Source organism: Channa argus, chromosome 17 (genome assembly GCF_033026475.1).
Source record: "Channa argus isolate prfri chromosome 17, Channa argus male v1.0, whole genome shotgun sequence".
NCBI lineage: Eukaryota > Metazoa > Chordata > Actinopteri > Anabantiformes > Channidae > Channa > Channa argus.
In genome coordinates, this window is record NC_090213.1 from 18,106,776 (window position 1) to 18,129,523 (window position 22,748).

Sequence of the window (22,748 nt, forward strand, 5' to 3'; positions counted from 1 at the left end):
AGACGGCGCTTACTTTGAGGAAATTGGTCTACGATAGAGACATTGCTCAAATTCCTCCCCTTGTGTCATTGCCGGTAAAGCAAATAGCAGCTTAGGGGGAAGGATTCTGCCACTGAATCAACAGATTGTTTGTGTCTTCACAAGCTCAAAGAAACTATTGAGAATTGTGAAAAGGCAGGAATTTGGGGCAGTCTAACCCTTTCTGTGAAACCAGCGACTTGACTTTTTGATCAGGTTACTGCTGTTTGTAAAGTTTAGCGTCACTGCCTTCTCTTTTAACATGTTTAAGGCGGCCTAGTATTTAAAGGGAGATTCCTGTAATTGACTCCTTTTTTAGAATGTGAGTTACACTTTTAAAAACATGAGCCGACTCTGGCTTGAGCCACTGCATACTTGGCCTAGGCTACCTGCTGACCTGGAGTAGATGGGAATTCTCTTTCTCTTAAGTTTTGAGTCATCATAACAAAGAATCCTTATCAGTTGTCCTTCAACTTATCTACAGTAGCTTAATTCATCAACGGTTTTTCCTATCCTCCACTACTATTTTATGTAAGTTAACCAACAAACTGTTGTTTACTTAATTGTAAGAAATCATTCAAACACTTAAAAATAAAAAGCCTGAACAGAACTGCCTTTGAAGACTGGCAACAGATAAATCCAGGATCATCTATACTTGCTTCCTGTACCTTTTTTTTTAATGTCGGTGTCAGCGTTCTGATTTATATCCTTATTTATTACTGTCAGGTTATTTTAATGTGGACTGAGTGGGATAGTTTGTCAACTCTTCATATGAATAAATAATTCAATAAAAAGTCATGAAGGAAAAACGGGAAACGTGGCTTTGAATTCAAGTTCACATTATATGTTTACTTTTTGTATGCCAAAAAGTAAAAATTGTGATGATTTGTGCTCTTGTCTCTCAAAAGAAAACTGTCAATATCGTCTATGTATGAATGCTTTTATATTTCTACTTTGGCAAATTTGCTTCCTATTTTGAGACAGAAAAGCTTGGTAGGAACTTCAAACCATTAATGCTGAGTGAAACAGGAGCTTGTGGCTCAAACTTGGCAAAAAGTTTTTAGGTGGTAGGTTATAATTTGTTGTTTTATGTGAAAGTATTTTCATTGAGATTTAAGCATATGTTTTCTTTATTGTTGCTATTTAGGCACAGATCATGAGGATAACTTATAAGGATTCCATTAAATATTCTGTAATAAGAATACTGACTGATGCATGTTGTCTGTACAGATCCAAGCTTACTCCAGTGAGGACTTTATAAGCCTGAACGCAGGAATAAATGGAGAGCATGGTCCATTGTGATCCTACAGGTAAGGCATGCGTTGTATACTGTGTTTAAATGTCAAATGTCTTGCAACAGAGCAAAACATAACATTGTGTGCATAGTATCTTTAAATATATGTAGATGGAATGTTTGTACAGGTCAATATATATAGTAGACCTGTACACATGTCTAACACCTACCAACAGCCAATGCTGACACTATTTTATATTCTTAAGATGTGTGTGTCCCTGAACACAAGTTGACTGAAGCAACGCAGCAGTAGTATTAGTAGTAGTAATTCATAAACAACTTTGAGGCAGCTCATACTATGTAGCCATGGTTTCCAGGTCTGGGTTTAACTGGGGACCTTTCCTGCTTGTCATACCCATGTTTTCACCAAATTCCATCCAGAGCATTAAAAAATATAAATATTGTACATTTCTAAATCCATCAATATATAAGGTGATTGTTCAAATCCTATTCCAATTCAAATCCTAGGGGCCTGGGAGAGACTCTTAACATCAGCAATGGAAAAGGCACTATCCCTTAATCATTGTGTTCCTTAATAACAAGCAGCTGAATAAAGAAAACACCCAAAGGCATCATTATAAAGAGTAAAGTTCTCCCCCCCCCACACACACACACACACACCTCAAATGCCTACAGTACGTCTGGCAAGTTGAGACAAATCTCTGGTGAAAGGTGAGGATGTTTGTTCTTTACCTTGCTACAACTGGGTCAGTGAGCAAGATAAAGGGGTTTACTTAAGGCTCATGGCTTGCAGTGCTCTAACAGATGTTTTTAAGATGGATTCATATTCTGAGAAGGTTAGGTTTCTACAGATAAACATAAATCTCTCCACCTCTTCTTTATCATGATGTTTTACGCGTTAATACACTCTTGCTTGTGTAGATGATGTGTGAATAAAGGAAATGATGCTCTTAAGACATGAAATGGTGAATGACTACTCACAAATTATGTCCACAAAGAAATATAGTATCAACACTTCAGGGTGAATTGTATCTTGCTGCTTTGTGCAACACATGACCGCATGTAAAAAAATAAATAAAAAGCACTGTATAGGTCGTCACCAGCACACCCATACTCATATCACCTAAACCTCACTGTAACCCTAACTTTAAAACCAAATATTGCCCTCAAACAGCCTTTTGTTGGAACCGGCCAACCATGAAAAGACATCTATGTGTGCTCACACACGCACGCGGCTTAAACTCTTGCACTTACTGAATCCATCTTTCTGGTTTGTTCTGCCATGACCTGCTGAAAAGCTTTCAGGGCCATGTCAGTCAGCCAACAACGCGCTCTGTTCAGTTTCCGCAAGTTCAAGTTGGACGCCAGTCTGTCCTGCTTCCTCATACCTACTCACTGGCCACCTTGTCATGTTACGCTGTGTGTGTGTGTGTGTGTGTGTGTGTGTGTGTGGGAATTTGTGCTGCCTATGTGTAAAATGGGTGCATATATTATATTCTTTTCTATTTCTAGCAGCATCTTTATAGTTTGGGCATAAATACACATGTGTAAAAGTTTGACTGCATGATATGTGCCTGCCTGGCTTCCTTAACCTGAGAGTGTGTGTGTGTGTGTGCGTGCGAGCACATAATCATGTATGAATTTGGAGAACATCTAGAAAAGAGCAGCTGTGGTTGCTTTGTAACATGGACAAGTCTGTTGTTGATTCCGCTGGACTGGGGGTTTCAGCACTGCCCAGCTGTTGGACTCTCTCTCTCTTAAACAGACTTCACAGCCTTACAAAAGGTTTTTAGAGCCTTTATAGGAAGCAAACACTGACCTAATCCAGGGCTAGCTCTATTTCAGCCATGTCATAAAATAAAAATCTCTAAATAATTCTTAATTATAAAAAAAATTTTCTATAATGCAGCGCTCAGTGGTTTTCGGCTCTGCTTAGACTCAGTACATTTTAAATAAGCTTAAATTATTGTTCCTCTGCATGAATTCTCCTCTTTGAGTGTCATCATTTCCTGTAAGCAGTCTAACATTACATTACAAATTATGTAGTGTTTTTTTTTTTTGTTTTTTTTTTATTGGTTCAAGGCATTTGATGAAAAGGTGTTATCTCATCTTAATGGATAAACATTTGGTCGCCTCTGAGTCTTTAGGCTCATTATCCTCGCTCTTCACATGACACATACATACGTGCTCTTTTCTATTCAAGATTTGTTATATTACAGTATGTTAGTGGTTTTATTCTTATTGACAGGCAATGTGTGAAAAAATGCCCGTGCAAGAATATACAAATGTACAATGTAGTTGTACACACCACAAACCAAGTGTGAGTCACTAAAAAACCCACAGGAAAAGTAAGGAATTTATGAAGGTTTCATATATTTTTACATTAATGTGTCTTAGTGTGCCAGTAACCAACAACTGATCCACCCTCCTTATTCTCAACTAGCAGCTGTGTTGACTGTCTCGTGCATGGGAACCCTTGATTACTAGGCTGACTGTACACTTAGTCCAAGCCCGACAGCCAGCATATCATGCCTCCCATTCAAACACACACTTTGATCATGGAGAGTTGTAAATTACCACTGGCCCCATCATTTAAGGCCTCAGTTTATCCACCAGGCCTTATTAGGCTAATGAAGGGTTTGGGGATGTTTGTCTGTACTGCAGTATGTCTGTCTCAGGACACCCTGGGCAGTCATTTGATGTCCAATAACGTCATATTGGCAGGCAATCGCATGTTTTTGCTTCATTAGAAACTACAGCTTGAGATGATGTCTTTATGATTTGTGGATTTTAATAATAAGTTTTTTTTTTTTAATTGTTTAGGGGGCTTTCATAAAACACCAGTCTTCTACATAATAAGACACAGGTGTACTGAAATTACATCAGTGCCTAAGTTTGAGATGACTCTACTGCCAAAATATGATTTTGCTTCCACAGTTTAATTTGTTAACCTCATTTTGAGTAATGAAACCACGAAAAAAATATCAAGGGACAATAAATGTAATGAAAACATGCTAATGTTAAAACATTTGGCAACATTTTCAGAACATTCCTGGTTAGTTATTAATTACAGATGCTTTTAAAAATCTCTAATTCTAAGCACATGATTACAATTACATTTGGACAAACATGACTGTGATGCCACATTGACCTTGATCTTTGGCAACCAAATCCCAAGGAGTTTATCCTTGAGTCCACGTGATTTCCTTTCAAATCTAAAAACTGACACCGATTTCAGGTAAAGCTGTAGATTACCCCTCATCAGTCAAATGTCAAAGGTTAAATAAAATCTTTCTAAGAATAGCAAGTGGGTCCCTTAGACCTAGAGCTCCGAATCCTAACGCAGCAAACCCAACAATATTCTGTGCCGTCAGCACTGATCAAGCCCAAGGCTTCGTCCGACCACTTGTCACAACCAAATCACATTCAGAATTGCCTCTATAGTTAAGTGTGCTAAGGTTCAAGAAAATGGGGTCACAATGTGCACAATGGTCTCCAAAGTTCAGCTGGGAATCATCTGAAACTTCAACAGCACCAATAAGTTAAACTGGTTGGTGTCTTTTGAAGCTATTGTGTATTTTAGACAAATTTCACTTTTCTTTGTGTGTCTGTCAATATATGAGCGGCAGAGTCAAAATCGTTCTCTTTTTTTCTATCATTAAAGTGAGGAGATTTTGACAAATTGAAGATGTTACTCACATTCTTGCACCTCTTCAATGGGCTTTTTGAGGATTAAGACTTGGCTTTAGGGTTTAGCTGTTCAGTTGAGATTGTTAGGATCAAAGAGCCAAACATTGTGAAACATTGCATGTCATCCTATTGAAACATTTCTAACAGTGTCCAGAACCTGCTTTGTACAATCAACTGTTAGAATAAAAAGAGATTTATTTATTTTTTTTGCATCCTAGTTAAAGACTTGGAAACACTGGTTTCTTCTGTTGGTGGCTGCAGTGTGGTTTCAACAGGTTCATGTATATTTCAACCCATAGTTTAAAGGAATGTTTGCTTTATTTTACAGACTACCAGTTGATTTCCAACCCTTTTCCCAGACCAGAAACGGCTCATATAACTGCAGAGCATGAGGAAATTATAAATGAAGGAAAAGCACAGATGCACAGCTTCAGTTCAATGCAAATGTGAGCTCTGTTTATTGTTTTAGGTGCTTTTGTTAAAGAAAGTCAGTCTTTGATCACAGTAGTAGGAAAGTCAACATATACATTTGTTAGATTTTTGACACTTGGCTGACCCACATGAGTGTGTACATAAAAGATTATTTTTTCAGTAACAGATATCCAAACAATCCAGCCCCCCCCCCTCATTTTCTACTCACAGACTCTGAACGCTGCATTTTAATGAAGTTTCTTGCTTTGTTGAAGACAGTGAGGACACTCTGGGGCGTGTTGAGAGGACCAGATGAGGTCTAGAGTTTGGACTTAAAGGCTCAGGCTAGTGTGGGCTCGGTCATGTTTTTGTCATTGCTGGAGTTCCCACAGACCACTACAAGCAGCCATTTGTTTCTTTCACTGTGTAAATAACTGTAACTAAACAAATACTGTAACTTTGACATAGACTATATTAATTTGGCCACCCCTGGACAGCCATGTTTTGTTCTGCCTTAGAGAAATGACTATTGAGTTTCTTTTGTCAAGAAGTGGGTAAGTGGGGAGACAAAGCCTGAGGGGACATGTGTATTCATAACACCAGTGCCTCTTTTCTTTCAGTCTGCATTGTCTAGTTTTGTGGATCCTCTTTACTCTATTGTCTTGTGAGTTCCGCTGGTGGTCTGTCATGTAAACAGCTCAAAGGGGAACCTTCTTCACTCTCCTTTTCAAAAGCGCTCTTTTTTTTTTTTTTTTTTTATTCCCCCAGTGTCTCTTTCTGTGGTCATCTTCTTGTCCACTTGTCTCCTTTCTTTATGTTCGTCTACCTCCATCACACACACACACACACACACACACACACACACACACACACACACACACACACACACACACACACACACACACACACACACACACACACACACACACACACACACACACACACACACACACACACACACACACACACACACACAAATATCCCGGCTCCAGCCACCGCTCCCACTGGATTTGTCCTAGAGCTAATAGTGTATTGGGGTTTTAGGTGCCAGTGGGGAAGGAAGGATCCTGCTGCCTTGTCAGTGTGTCTGACCCCTCTGTCACAATGGGTCCCTCTCCCCTCCCACTCATTTCCCTGCCAAGCTGGGAAGAGTAAATATTTATCATCCGACACAACAATGGCCAGCTCTGAGACTTTGACCAGAACTCATGCAAGGCCTGCAGGCAACACTACTGTCTAACTGGGGCCTAAAAATGGGTTGCATGAAGATTAAAATGGAGCCTTTGAATTATTTTAGAGAATTGCATTCCTCAAGTAAGTAGTCATGTTATAATGGTCGAACACTTAAAGGCTTAATCTGCGAATAAGTGAGTTGGTTAAGTGCAAACCTGACTCTCTGTTGGGACTAAGAATAACATTATTATTATTATTCATCATATTGCCTCATCTTTTGTTTGGCATTTGAAATTGTAGCCAAACTACTGGAATGGCCTTAGGGATAAAAATGTAGGTCAGGTGGTTTGGTCCAGAGGGAAGTATCTCAACAATTACAGGTTTTATACAGGTATTTGTAAATCCTGGATTGTGCATCCTAATTTGTCATTTCGCGCGGAATTTCTTAAAACGCACTAAATTGTCAATTTGTTTAATATTTTGTTATGTGACCAAATACCTGCAAAACACACGCTTTGCCCAGCAGCCTGAGTTGTACAATGTTAACATGGAAAACAATACATCTGTTCAGCATCGTAACTACCCAGTCCTTAACAGTAAACCCATTTGTTCAACTCCTATACAAAATGCAGCCACCTCCCGATTGGTTAGGCCAAAGGGTGAATCCCAGAAGTACTGTTGAGTGGGATTAACCATGGCTGGGAATACTTCAACCACAGCTACTCGGTCATCCTGGTCCTGCTTATCTTTCCAGACTAAGGGCAAGATGATTGGATGAGTTGATAAGAAACTGTAATCAAATAGGGTAAATGGTAAAGATCGCATAGATGCAAGCTTGTTTGCATTGTCTTAGTGAGCAAGCATAATGTTGGTATTTCGTTAAAGTACAGCTGTGCAGATGTACAGGCTTACAAAATTACCAGCATTTGAGATTGGTTTATTTGAAAAGGCTATTATTTTGTCATATTAACAATTGCAACCAGAACAAACTAGTTCATTTCTGTTTATCAAGGAAGAAACCAGGAAACTCATACTCACTTATAGGTTACTGAAGCTAATGTATGTGTCATTATATGATTGGCTTTTTAAAATGACATAAAAACATACAAAAAGGCATTTAAACCCTTAAGTGGTCATTTACAATTATTATGGATAATAAGATTTATATTGTAGACTTTCTTTTTCTCGCTTAGTTTTCTCTCCTTTAGCTATATGGAAACTGATAGTGCTGAAGAAGATCTCGCTCCCTTCTGTGTTTTGCTACTACTCCTCAATTGACATTATCGGATAATTTCAGTCATTTTCCAAATTAGATTAAATTTTATTGTCCACACTGTACAGTTAAATAAAGCAACACTGAATCTTCCCTATTCAAGTTTGGTTAGTTGTCAGCGTGCCGTCTGGATTCACTAATGTCCAAAAACAATTAAAAACACATTAGCCAGACATCCCACTCCACTGATGGATGTTTCTTCCAAAATGTAAAATCCTTGTAAATATTGTCCACACTCTTCAGAATCTCTGTCATTTCAACTTAAGGCCACGTGTTTAACGAATGTAAAGCTGCTTATGAACACCATTTGGTCGTGACGACTACTTGGACCCTGTTGATCCAGGTCCGTGCCAGTCTGGCTTAGTCTGTGCTGATGGTCAGCAGAGAAAATATTTAACTGTGTGCTGATTCTACTCTTTAGTCTTAAGACTCAGTTGCTGTCTGTTGTTGTTGTTGATATATTTTTTTAACTTGTTTATTATTTTAGTTATTTATGTGTAAGCAGCCACTAAGTTTATCTGGAGTCAATGTCTTATAAAGTCATTTTACCTTCATTTCCCTCTTTAGGCTCTCGAGTCTGTGTTGTCCTCGCCTTTTCGTCCATGATGTTTCAGCTTTTTTCATTTTTCAAATTGTGAAGTTAAAAATTCTAACTTCTCGGTTGTCGCCATTATTGTTTTGGCACAAGAACACGCAAAAATTGCCCGCTGTCACTAGATTTGGGGTGTGACTTTCTCCACAACTACCAGTCGTTACCATCAGAGATGCAGGCTTTTGAACTATATGCTGATGACATGCTGGATGGTCCCTCTCCTCTTTAGTCCAGAGGACACGGCATCCATAGTTTCTGCAAAGAATTTCAAATTTTGATTCTTCTGGCCACAGAACAGTTTTCGAGTTTTGCCTGAGACAATTTTAAATGAGCTTACTTCCATTTCTGGATTGCAAGGTCAGTGTTCCTGTTCCTGCACCCATGCAGTGATGTCCAGTAGAGAATCGGGCCTGTTTTTAATGCAGTGCTGCCTGAGGGGCAGAAGATCCCGCGCATCCAGTTTTGACCTTCGGCCTTGTCTTTTAGATCCCCCCCTGATTCTCTGAATCTTTAGATATTTAATACTGTACTGTAAGTCTTCACAATTTTACATTGAGAAACAATTTTTTTGAAACTGTTCCACAATTTTTAGACGCAGTTTGTCACAGATTGGTGAACCTCTGCCTATCTTTATATTCGAGAGCTCTGCGTCTCTGAAATGCTTCTTTTATACCCAGTCATGCTCCTTTTTGCTTTTGACTTGCAACTGATACTTCTCCAGCCAAAAATGTGCCACATATTGAGATGATGTCTTGCAGAATTAGTTTAAATTAGAAGTTAGTTAATTGGCACAATCAGTCCTCAGGTTACTCTTTTGTATGCATAGACCTAAGCCATATTTATTTTCTCCTAATAATAATGCTACAACTGATTAAGTCTACTGTAACATAGTGACAGTATGTTTTCCTTTATTAAGTTATAAGTCACCACAGGCACAAGTACTGTATAATAAATCAGATGGACGTGTGCGAATATTTCTTTCCCATTTGCTTAAAAAAGTTAGACACTTAACAAAGATTATTTCTATGAATGGAAAATTCTAGTTATGCATGACTGTAATGTTCTTGCCATGTTGTGAATAAAAGTGGAGCTGTGTAATGTGGAAAACATGTCCAACAACAGTCTTACCAGATGCTTGTGCATTCAAAGATCAGATTCATAGGAAGAGTTTACTTCCAAAGCTGCTGGAACTAATTCATTTTAGTGTCTCAGTTGGGTTTACATGTATGTAGCTAATCTGCAAATAATAATAATAAAGGGGTAAACTGGAATATATATACAAAAATCTTATATCATCTGTAAGAATAACAATTTAATTTGAGTTCTACTGTTGAACCAACCTAAGACTCTGCAGAGCTGGATCAGTACCAGTTCCAGAACTCTGGATACCACTGGTGTACCGCTGGTTCTCTCATTATTATGCCTTGGTGGGGAGGCCTTTTGCCCCAAAACATGATGTAATTCCTTAAGTCTGTCACTAATAATTTCCCTCATTTTTAATGACCCTGAGACCAATGCCAGACGAAGACTAGGCCCCCATCATTTTGAGGGCGTGGTGTTTCATTTTCTCTCCTTGCCTGCTTTTATAGCAATTTTACGCTGTTTATAAATATTTATGCACATATGCAGACAGCTAATAAAGTCAACATTGGCCAAAGGGAACTGGACAACTTTCCATTTATTCTCATTTATTGAGCATTACTGTTCCTCTTTGCCGCCCCGCTTCCCTGTGCCAGAAAAGCTGTACCCGCTATTTGAGTCATAATAACAACTTGTTACCTCACATAAGAAAGGGGGTGGGGGGGGAGAAATTGCAAACAGACCTTTGGTCCAATAAGTATGCATCTACATGCCCAGCAGAGACAAACATACCCTCATGGGTCCACAGTTAATGTCTGCTTTGCAAGTGGTGGCATGGGCAGATGGCTCTGATGAATGTCGTGCAGACCCACACCTGTACGTGCCCGCACATTTCCACACATGTGCTCTGTGTCACACGCAGCTGTACACACACACAGAGAGACACCTGTAGGCTATTTCTCAAGAGTGTTGTACTGTATCAAGTGTTCCATTTGATGCGGAGTTTGTTTTTGGTTGTCAAGGCTCAGTGCCCACGGAGGAGTCAGATGTTATGTGAAGTGGACGAGCTGTCAAGGGGAGTTTTCGCAGTTTGTTTATGCTTAAAGACTGCATCAGGTGATCGGAAGGATTCCATCCAGTGGTTTTTAGGCACGAGAAAACAGCCATCGCTCTCCTTTTCATTCCTACCATCTTTCTCTGTCACACACATGCATATACACGCATTTCCTGCGCTCTGGCAACTGTATCATAGCTGTGTGTGTGTGTGAGAGAGAGAGAGAGAGAGAGAGAGACAGTAAAAGAGGTAGTAGTGCATATATATATATAGGATTATTTCTTGGCTGCAAAGTGCACATTTATCATGGAGCCCACTAGTGTCAGACCTGCTGCTTTCCCACTGCATCTCTAGTACGCTCCACTGGAACCCTGACACCTGATCTGACACACACTCACACACTTAAAGATAAGTGTATGCCAATGCATATACCACTTAATAAGAACTAACTTTTTACTATATGTAAACCATATGAATTTGGGTGAATAACCCCAAGTGAAAGCCAGCTGAGAAATGAAGTGAAGAAGAATTCACAGCATTGTCATTGTCCAAGTTATTTGGAAGTTATAAGTCATTTTTTAACTTTCCTGTCCTTTTGGGTCGATATATTGACTTTCATTTGAATTCAGGCTTCACAGGATTGTTTGTAGTCAGCCGCTACAGTGTATTTCATAAAGACTGGATACTACCCTGCTTTCCATTCACATATCACCTGGAACCATAAGCTCAGACAGCATATTGCAGCTGCTTTCCTAACTAGAAAGGCTGGATTCAAGCTGACCTGCCTGCATCCGATTTGCTGAAATGTCCTTGACCAACTTGTTGCCCCTGCAGATGGGTCTAAATATTTCTTGTCTTATTGTTTTTATTGTCAGGACCTTTATATGCCACTTACCCAGCTATACCTTTACTTTCATTGATACTTTGTCAAACAACACGAAAGAAAACAGACGTTTGTTGATAACCAATAATTATAAAATGGCTGAAAGTTGCCTTTGAGTAGTTCTAAAAGAATTAGACAAGGGCTTCAACTATGTTTCATTAAAACTTGATACAACATCATAGTTTGTTCGTTCGAAAACAAATTTCATTTAAAAAGAGTAAAAGGAAAAACAAAGTTGTCTTAACATAAGTCAACCACCCATATAAAAAAATTGTTTGCATTTATTTATTTTTGCATACAGTATATGAATGAGATCCAGTATTGCAAAGACGTATCACTCCATTGGATTTTCTGGTGCTGTGTTGAAGTGTGTTAGCATGAGGTTAGTTAGCAAACAGTCAGTTCACTTGTGGCTGTACTGCAGCGTTATAGTGAACTTTTTCCCCAAACAGTATCTGGTTACATGTAGACAATGGCACTTGAAACAGAGCACACTATCATACTAGCAAGCGCGGTTGGAAAACGTATATAAGAGTTTTGTAAAGAGAGGCTTGAATTTGAATCAACTTTGTTCTAGCTGATACCAGTTCTTTTATAAAGTTTGGACGAGCTTGGGACATCTCTACTTTGAAATAATTGTGTGGGTAAGAAACAAGTGTCCCTTAGGTGGTAGGGGGGGGAAAAAACAACTTGATTTTTCCAGCTTTGTTTCTTGTTGGTTGATTTGTTTTCCCCAAATTGTTTCTCCACCCTTATGAATAAGATGAAATAATTTAATCATGTTATCAATGTTGTTATCTCAAACTGTGAAAATGAAAAGAGAACTTGGAGCAGAACATGTGATTAGGCAATGACAGACGTGAATTGAACATTTATGTTAGCGTACGTGTGTGCTTCTAGAGGGGAGCAGCTGCAGAGGCCCTGGTTCCCTAGTTCATTGGCACACACCTCTCCACAGGGAGCAGGACGAAATCCAAGTGCCCTGAGCCTGGCTTAAACTGGCCCCAAATCCAGAGACAACCCCCAACCTCACACACCTGTGCACATACTCACGTATAGGCCACATTACATGTCTAATACACTCATGTGCCCTGTATCATTTCAGTAAAGTAGTTTTATTGGCATGAACACTATTACAACAGCATCCAGAAAGAATAAACTATATGCTGTGTGTGTGTGTGTTTTATCTTGTGTGCACACAGACCAGCGTCCTGAGCCAGAAAGCACTTTTAGTGAATTCAATTCAGCTTACTCCTCCCTTGCTCTGTACCCAGTCAACCCTCAGAGGGCCCTCCAAGAGCCGACTTGTCCTTCAGTGAGATGACACAGAATGAAGTCACTCCATTTGCCTTGGCACCAGCATCTTTGTATCAGGGACTGTGGTCATGTGCCAAGGGGCTATGTTCTCACAGCAGAGCGTTCTGCCCAGTCCTCTGTGAGAGGGACAAGGCCCTGAAAACCAAAGTGTCCTCTTGTGTAGTACACCAAATTATAGTGTAGGACAGACCGTGCCAAACTCAAAACCTTAAAGCAGGAATCTTTTTTTGTCTGTTGTCCACAGAGGCATTGCACAATATTGCTATTTTACCTGCCAACTAAATTTGGAAAAAAAAAGAGTATGGTTGGCGTCTGTAGTCTACAGTAAATTTACTGCAAGTCTAACAAATTCCCTGTTAAATAATCTTTTTTATCTTTTTTACATTTTTTATTAGCAAACAGAAAAATGTTTTTAAAAAAAAAAAATGTGAAAAATGTTTTTATTAGAAAACATTCCTTTAGTATTTGGATAAAAATGAGAAAATGTTTCCTTTCAAATCAAAGCAATTGGCCTCCGTGTCTCTTAAACACTCACAGTATTGTTTAACAGAAGAGGTAGTTTAACACAATGGCAAACCTGCTTCTCTCCTAACGTTTTGAGACCCGTTGCTGGCATCACATTGAAAAAGTGCATACATTTAGAAAAAAAACCTAAAGGGAAATTTCTTTGTTTGTATTATTCAAAATTAGCAAATCATCAACAACTTTCACGTCACTCTCCTTTTTACAACATTTCTGGAAATTTTAGGTCTATTATCCCCCATACCCAATTCAAATTTGCCTAAGCAAATTTATTGCTGCATTCAGATACGATAAAATGCTGGTAAATGTGAAGCGAGGCATCCATCTTTCTTTGTTTTACCTGTACACCTTGAAGACGAAGGGTCTGAATGGAGTGAGACCCTGAGACCCAGCCAAGGAACCCCCTCTAAATTGCCTATGGTCTTCTAGTCATTTGTAATGGTTGCATCTGGGCTGAATAGGATGGAGACGGTCTGTATTAGAATGTGTTTTGTGGAGACCCTCTGTGATATTTTTACGGTCAGACACAAATAACGCTGCCGCGGATAAGATCTGAACACTTGATGTAAACCAGTCCTACACAAAATGAGCTTGTGATGAATGTCTGGTGAAGTAAAGGTTAAGCTATCCATCCCTGTCCCCCATAACATTAAAACCACCTGGTTGTATTAATGTTGTGGCCTATAGTTGCACATTAAGCACATCTGTCTACAACAAGGTTCTTGATGTAGTGATCCTCTGAGAGTAGATGACGACTGATACAAAGATCGTGCTTTGAAATGGTCTAGATGTCAAGGAGAAATTTTCTAGAGTGGCCTTGTCTGCAGCCCAGCTGCTGACTCTGACACTTCAGCAACACTTTGGCTTCACTATTTCAAGTATGTCTGGAGTTTGTAGAATTAATAGGAGAATGTTTGTTTTATTCTTTATTCCTTAGGGTGAGATGCAAAAAGGAAGCCCTCTATTCCTCCATCTTCCTTTGCCCCCCCTCCCTTCCTCTTTCAGCTCTTTCAGTCTTTCTTTCACACAGCTTGTCTTCTTGAACTCTCCTTCATTTCATCTCCCACTCCCTCTTATTCTCATCTCCTTTTGTATCTCACTGTTCCTTAGGTTTACGACAGCAGGATGTGATCTCACACCTCCTCCAACATTTCAACCACATAAAAAAAAAAAAAAAAAGTCAGAATCTTTTTTCCTGTTTCATATAGTCCCCCAACCCAGAGGCCCCCTAGAAAAAAATGTAACACCAGGATGCAATGTTTCAAGTTTTATCAGTTTTTCTCCAGAGCCATTCCTGCTTCAGCTACTTGGCGTCAGGCATTTTTTTCTCCAGTATTTTAGTTCTGTATCTGCTCCCTTAAAGGGAGTTGAATGTGTTTCTTTGGTCCAAATTGTGTTGATAAAACATACTTTCAAGCAAGCAAAGTATATAACACAGTTCGTGAATGATTGGATCATTGAGGGAAGGTATAGCATTAAACCAATGTGTAATCAAATCATCATTTAGGTTTATATTCCAGCTCCTCAAATGTAAATGAAATGTTTTTGGGTTGCAGTTCATTTGTCTAAAAAAACAGGCAATTTAAAGGCATCACTTTGGGGTATATGTCTGTGTGAGATGGGATATTATTCAGTAAAATGTTCAGTATAGTTAAATATAGCTATAACTAACTTTTTTAACCAAGGTTTGACTTTAAAATGTTTTCCTCACCAGCCAGTGTGTCTAGTGGTTTTCCAAAGTTATAGCCACTGAGCATTTTCACTGGCCACAATGGTTTTGTAGTACATAATTACATTTTATGATTTGATTGACCATGGCGTGCTAGGAATGACTTGATTTGACTAAATATAACTGTGTGTGTGGATAGGTAGGTAGGTGAATGACTATCGTAATGGCCCACATCAAGAATACACAAAATGTGTACATTTTTGATGTTAAAGGGAAATTAATATATTGTAAATGTACAAGCCAAAGTGGCTAGCAAACGCGAGTGTGTCACACAAGACTGCTGAAATCCACCCACGTTTGGCAGGTTGGTGGGTGTTAATGTCAAGCCCTGCTTGTTTGACAATAGTTAGGACTATAACCATTATTATGCAATTATTTCCTTTCGTCTGTTGTCATACAGGCTGCACATTATCTGAGCATTTTCTGGAAGGGAAAACCCAAGTAAAAGAAAAAATCTTTACATATTCTCTAAAAGAAACTCTTTAACAAATGCTGTCAAACACATGGACACAATTGTGCTTCTTCCCTCAAATGGTGGGTAACACACACAGGTGTGTTGAGTACAGACTGGGGATGTTGAAGTGTAAAGAGGCTGCTGGCTGTGTGTATGTGTTTGGCCACTTCCTCAAAGGGCTTTCTCCTGCTAAAGAGAGGAACTCTCCTCTATTCATTCACATATACAAACATCTGTCTACCAAATTCATCCTAAACAGCTTGTTTGCTTTGTGTGATTGTCCGTTTCTCGCTTCTCACCGTTTTTTGTCAATAAGCCTCTTATTCTTTTCTCCTTTCGACTTTCCCCTTTTCTGCTCTGCATAACTTCCCTGTTGCCTTGTTTGTGTCTGAGATCAAACCAGGGCCCTGTTCAAACAAATTAAGATCTCTTCGTCTCTGCCCTGTAGTTTGCAGACACTTCACATTTGCTGGACTCTTCTTCCTCTGCTGCCTCTTCAACTCGATGAGGACTGTGCGCTTGCATACCACCACTCTCTTCTTTACTTTCTCCTCTCTTGGTTCATTCCTCCCCTTCCCTCTCCTCCACTTCTGAAAGACAACAAAAAGAGGAATTTTGATTGATCTGTGCCTTTTTCCCAGACTAAGAATTTGCAGAGGAACTTGGGGGAAAAAAGGGCAAATGAGAGGGAGGGGGAGAAAGACAGAAGTGATCTGTGTTTAAGTTAAACAAAAAAACACCGATTTTCAAGACGTCCAAAGGTAATGACAACTGTTTTCATATTATAAAATTCCAAGACTTCGCAAATATTTTCATGGGTTTAACTATCAGCAGAGCAACAACAGACCCCTGTTTTTAATTTCTAAACATTTGCTTGTTCTCCTGCCAGATAACAGCAGCTGGCCATTATTGATTCTGCATGCGATTGGAAAACCTGTTGGTACTGTTTAGGTTTGGGGAATCAAAGAAGTCCACTTTACTAGTGACAAAATGCCAAGAATGGGCTTTGATCATTGATTACTTTTTTAGCAGTGCCTGAATTAGGCTGTCACAGTTTCATCTGCCTCACGAAATTTGCATTAATCATGCAGCAGCTAAACAATGGAACCCTAATGGTTCCTATGTAGATGTTAAGCTTTGTGGCACTATATTAAAATGCAGCTATAAATCATTGAATGCCCAGGTTTGAATTCACATTGCTAAGACCATCCCACCAAATGTGGTTATGTGACTACTACTCCAATATTTGCATAAAAATGTAATGTCTCTAATATCTATTTGTTTTCAATATTCTCTTGATGTATCTTGTGACCCCAGTGTTGAAGCCTTCCTCACTAGGTCAATTAACAATAATAACCTTTAGGTACCAAGTTACACAATTATGGCCTGGGTGGAAACGTGAAATGTGTTTGAATGCTTTAAATTACACACACAGTCCTTTGTCATTCCTGATGATGCATTTCTCGGTGTTCTTGAAATTTGGTTAAACGGTCACATTTACAACAATTTTTACTTTGGGTCTAATGTGATTGCAGTGGTAATTTTGTGAATCTGCTGAGGTAACACATTGAAAGTATTATACATTTAGTGTCTTAATTTGTTTTTATGCAGATGATTCTTCACTTTTGTGCTACACCACATTCAAATTATTTATGCTGAACAGCAAAGCAATTATTAGTTCTGAGCTGTCTTAATACTGTATACAGAGTGTTGTAAAGGACAGAATTTTGGCTTAGATTTTCTTATTTTTTAAATTGTGGCTCGTTGAAATCATTTTCTCATCTACAAATCAACAAGTTTTCTCGCCTTTTCCTCCGCCAACCAATGTGAGTATAACATGTGCAGCCAATGTCATTCACATCTCGGACATGCCAGTCAACACCCCAGGAAAACGATGACGAGCTCAGCTTCTCGGCCAGTCTGTTAGAATTTGAGCCAACTGCTTTTGCTTTTTTTTTTTTTTCCCTCACTCTTGCATCTGTCATTTTCTTTTATCTTTCTGTTGTCCTCGAAAGCAAACGATAAACAGACTGATGGGTCATCTGTATACAGCATGTCTGTGCAACCACAAAAACATGGCAGCTCCACTCTCTTGTTCTGCCCCTGTCTTGCCAAATGTGAGAGGGGGGACATGTAAGGCACAATTCAGTACATATTCCTTTACATGTCGCGTATTAACCCACAGACTACATTACATTGAGACACAATCCTTTATTTCACTCGCAGCTTACACAGTAAACCTGATCAGAAAAACAACTGCTACTTAAACCAGCATTTGTAAAAGTAAGTTACGAATCCAAATATCATTTTCAACTGACTTGATTGACTGATATGACAGATTTTTTATATTTTTTTTTTTTCAACGTTCATTTTAAAATTTGCCCAAACTCTACATGTTGTGACAACAAGCCTATTAGCAAATCATCCACAGGTCTTGCTGACATTAACTGTTTAAATACACTTAACAATTGTCTTATCGTAGAGAGATTCAGTCAAAGCCTCCCATGACACATTTTCATTGAGCAGCATATCTTTACATGTATTTAATGACTAAGACTACCTGAAAAGCTGTCAGGGTGTGACGGACATTAAGGAGTAAAGTAACGCTTTATCAGAATATAAAAGCATTATTCGGAGTTTCATGTTAGCGCTAGTTATTTTGTGTAAATATGTGTAAATTTTACACACATTGCCCTGTTGGCTTGTGTGTGTGATCAGTTTTTTTTCTACGTGCCCAGCGGTATGACATACGACATAAACAGCCGTTAAGATAAATTGGCACTTTTAAATTAAGGAGGCATTGCTCTATGTAATATGTTCCTCTTTTATCCAGCCACTCAACTCCTTTCAGTATCTGCAGCCTTTTGTATGCACATGCGCTTTTGTGTAAAGCTGAAATCCCATTATTTGTATACATGGAATAAAAAATCTGCATTATTCCCGGAGAAATGTACCTGAGAAAATCAGATTTCTCTAACCCCTGATTACAGAAACCAGCTTTCCTCTTGAGAAATTGGCTTACTTAAGAAACCTCTCAGTAACTTCAGCACAGTTCATGTGAACTTTATTTTCAATAAATGTGCAAAACCTTCCACTACATTCAATTACTTCAACTAGATTTCAATTCATTATGGTTTATTGTCTGTAGAATTATGAGGAATATAATTATCCATTTATAATAGATCATAATGATCCAAGCGATCCGTTTTGGAATAAGGCTGTAACATAACAAAATATGAAAACAGATAAGCACTGAGAACATTTTTCTAAATTATATATAGATGTATATGGGGGCTTGGGTCCCTCTTTGGGGCAGACATCAAGGGGGCTCAGCGCTAATCAGGTGGGAGGTTTCCGTCTTCACTGCCAAGGTGTCAAAAAGGGATAGGGTTTCCCTGGTTTCCAAATATGTGACCTACAGAAGCCAGGGAGTAATGTGAACAATACTAGCATGGAGCAGCTGTATGTTTTTACTTTTTTTTTTTCTCAATCTGTTTTATATCTAGTCAGTGTCATATTTTTGTTCCCCTCTTTGTTCATTTAATTAGACAGATACACTTTTTTTTTTTGTGCACACTTTCACATTAGAATTTTTCTTCTTCTGTCTCCATCCCTCCTTCTCTTGCTCACTAGCAGGGGTAGCTGTAATGCTCAGAGGGCTTCTCGGATTACCGGCTGCCTTCCTGCATATATGTCGAAGCACATTACAATGCAGCATATGAGGACTCCACTATGAGTTCACTGTTAATGTTCTTTTGAATCACGCAAGTTGAATCATGTTTAATTTTATAGGATGAAGTCTTTTGTAGAGACTTTTTTTTTTTTTTCTCCTTTTCTTTTTACTTTTCCTCTGCCGCTGTTTAAGGTTTTATTCCTTTCTCTCAGAAAGAAAACAGCAATTTGCTGCTCGGGTTGCATTTCTGTTGCATGTTTGCGTCACTTTAATAAATCTAGAATGAAAGGGAATTAATTATTCTAACCCCAAGATTTGGAATTAGCCTTGGAAAATGTAAGATTTAAAAGCAAGTTTGAAGAGGCATCAAACATTATTTTTGACATCCCATGCCAACGTTTTCAGTGGTTCAGAAAGACGTTGTCGTTTTCTCCCTCTCCTCCTGATTTTTCTTTTTTGTCTGATGTGGATCCATCCTTTGCTCTGTCTGGCCAGACATTATCCCTGGGTGGCTAAACCCATAGCCAGGTACTCTAATGCTATTGATGATGATCAGGGTGTAGATAAGAAGCTGGACAGTGGTGTTCGGGCTGAAAAGCCTTTTTGTTATTTAAATGGAAAGCATCACTGTCCTGAGTTGACCTGACCGGGCTGTTGATAATTCGGACTCTTCACTGCTGCACCCACAGGATATGACTCTGATCCTCAGCAGCATGTTAAGAAGTAGGTTTGGGTCCTGAATATAATGGCACAGATTCTTTTTTTTTTTTGTTCTATTTTAACAGGCAAAATGAGAAGTAAACAGAATTTGTCCAAAGAAAAGCATAACACGATACAAAGAACACTATGCAACTTATTGCCAGGCTATTATTATTATTATTATTATTATTATTAGAGACGACTACAAAGCACAAAATGGCTTGGTTATGACCGGCCTCAGGGCCAGCTGTAAATGAGCACTGATGATTACAGCCTGCTATGTGAAGTGTGTCCTAATCCTGGTGGACAGCTGAAATTAAAGCCAGGTCCAGATCTTTGCCTTCCCAGCATTCACAGTGATAAACTTCCTCCCCCGCTGAGAAGAATTGCATGTTGTGAGCAAAATACTGTATATTTCTAGAGGGTCTTCCATCTGTAAAGCTGCAATTTCTCTTAAAAAAAATTAAAGACTACTGATAAAAGCCATAACAAAAACTGAGAGATTAAAGTGACACACTGATTTATTTTCATTTGATTTCTGCATTGTGTCCAGCCTGAACTAACAATGCTTGTATTATACACTTATTCTTAAATACAATCATGCATTGTATCAGCATATTTCCTGGCTTTGCACACATTATACAATATGAGCCCTGTGTTCTTATAATCCTTTAACCAAAATCATGGCAAGAGTCATTTTAGCTTTAAACTAAGCTTATGAAATAATACACAGTGAAGCAATAACAATGCATCACATCATGTGTGGAGTCAACTTGACACCTAACAAGAAAATACAGTAACTGGTGGCTTTTTAAAGATGTAGTGTGACTCATGTTCATGACAGCAGGCTAATGTTCTAAAATTCATTTGAATAATTAGGAAATTTTTAAACGTTGTGAATGAGCCACATCCCGAACCTGGATAGCTGTATATTCTAAATGAAATCATTTAGTTGAGGATGTATTGACTTGGACAGTTCCCCTCTGTCTGAGGTTTGAATTGAAACCACAGTTACCCAGAGAATGTGTTGCCGTGGGTAGTGATGGAAATGGGGAAGACAGCACATTAAAGTAGCTGTTAAACTAAACCCAGAAGAGCAGCCAACACATCTAAACGGTGATCTATAATTTAAGTAAACTGATGTGTAAAAAGCGGGTGCGGCCCCCTATTAAAGAATTATGCGGTCGAATTTCACATAATTAAAGGCTGTTTACTGTAAGCAGGCATGCTTAAAGCCCACTGTAATTTAATTTATAAAATTAAACATTAATAATTCCAGTTGTAACTTGACTTTATTAACGGTTGGTAAATCTTACCAACCCATCTTACTTTATCTGTTTTTAATAGCTAATAAAATGATGTAAAGTGCCACCATGTTGGGACTGGGCAAGGAAATGTTGCTTCATCCACGAAATGGCTTCTTTTTCCAAAGTATATTCTACCAAGAGAGCTTTTATTAAAATATCTTTAAAGTGCAATAATTAGTTTGCTGTTAATGTGAGCCAGTTTGCTTCCGTTGCCTTATGCTAGCATATCTGTAATGTTGCCCCTGTGTGTGTGTGTGTGTGTGTGTGTGTGTGTCATTCAATTTTGTCAAATCCCGTGATAACGTGCGGGAGTAGTGTGTCGGCGCGTGCCACCGGTTTGGGATCGAGCGGGTTAAAGCGGACGGTGTGACCGTCCTATCAGTGCTCCCCGGTGCAGTCCCAGCCCACCGCCTCCTGCCTGCCTGCGTCCCTCCGGAGACTGGAGCACAGAGCCGGGGTGTGTGTGTGTGTGTGTTTGTGTGCGCGCGGTGCGCGTGCGTCCGGCTGTTTGTCATTCTGGTAGGACGCACTCCCAGGATAAACAGCCCGTTTTTCCCCCGGACTTGTTGCTGCGTTTTCGGAGTGTCTTGATGTTACCGCCTTGCGGATATTTCCACCAGATCCGGAGGAGTGTTTCCTTTTTTTTCCCTTGTTGGCTGGGTCTTTGTGGTCAGGAGCGCCGCGTGCTGTAAAATTAGATCCCACTGGCGATAACAAGCGCAAAGCACCGGGAGACGCAACACAGGGTAGGATACTATCACCACTGCTTACTCTGTTTGTCCCTTCAACCTTTTTTTTTTTTTCTTTAGACAAAATCGGAGAGTGTGTGTTAATGTGTTGAGAAGTAATGTGTAAATCTCGGTTCAGGACTCTTCGCTTTTTGGGTCCATGCGTCTCCAGCGTGTCTGTCCAAGAGGCTGGGAACAGAATAGTCGGATGTCAAACTGTCTTCATCTCTCGCTGCCCGCGGCATTTTCCTCCATAGAGCTCGTTTTTCTGTACTTCAAATAAGCCCAACTTTGTTTTCGCCGTCAGTAGATGGATTTAGTTTTAAGTGTATCGTCTCAATGTAACCAGTACTTGACTGTAAGACACGAGCTGTCAGAAAAATACTAATTTAAAAAAAATGTTCTTTGTCGTACTTATCCTATGGAAATAACCGGTCCAAAAGTTGCCATGTGTCATTGCACACAATGTATGTCAGGCTAAAGTTTTACCATCCTCCGTGTCAAGGTTACTTTAATTTATATCATTGTTTTCATCGTTTTGCCTACAACGCGACTGACAGTGATGAAGCCTAATAGCTGAGCATCTTTGAGGGGAGAATTTAAGCATCAACGCAAAGGATTTTTTTGGTGAATTTATAGCACACATGAAAGATTAACAAAAAGAAGAAATCAATGTCCCGAATATTAATTTTGCTCAGGATGACAAAGTTAACTTTGTTTTGGACATGTGCAATCATATAATAATTTAAAAAAAAAAAAAAATGGTTGACTCACTGTGTTTATCTAATTTACCAAGAGCCTCAGCAATGTGGCCTGGAGCCAATAGCATCACACTGGTATGTTTAACAGCCCAGCTGCAGGAGGAAAAAAAGGTGCCCCGAGGAGGTCAA

At 39.1% G+C, this 22,748-nt stretch overlaps 1 protein-coding gene across 5 annotated transcripts in view; it reads left to right on the forward strand.

Annotated features, from left to right (window-relative positions):
- The window catches only part of disp1 (dispatched homolog 1 (Drosophila)), a 68,117-nt gene that overhangs the window by 19,286 nt on the left and 26,083 nt on the right, over positions 1–22,748 (forward strand). For 2 of the 5 annotated variants that reach the window (XM_067481668.1, XM_067481671.1), the window contains exon 3: positions 1,249–1,328. The exons of 1 other annotated variant lie outside the window; for it this stretch is intronic. The gene's annotated coding sequence lies outside the window, so the exon portion shown is untranslated. Of the gene's footprint in view, positions 1–1,248; positions 1,329–21,584; positions 21,877–22,748 lie in introns of those variants that run through there. 2 more of the 5 variants (XM_067481669.1, XM_067481672.1) reach the window with 1 other exon arrangement.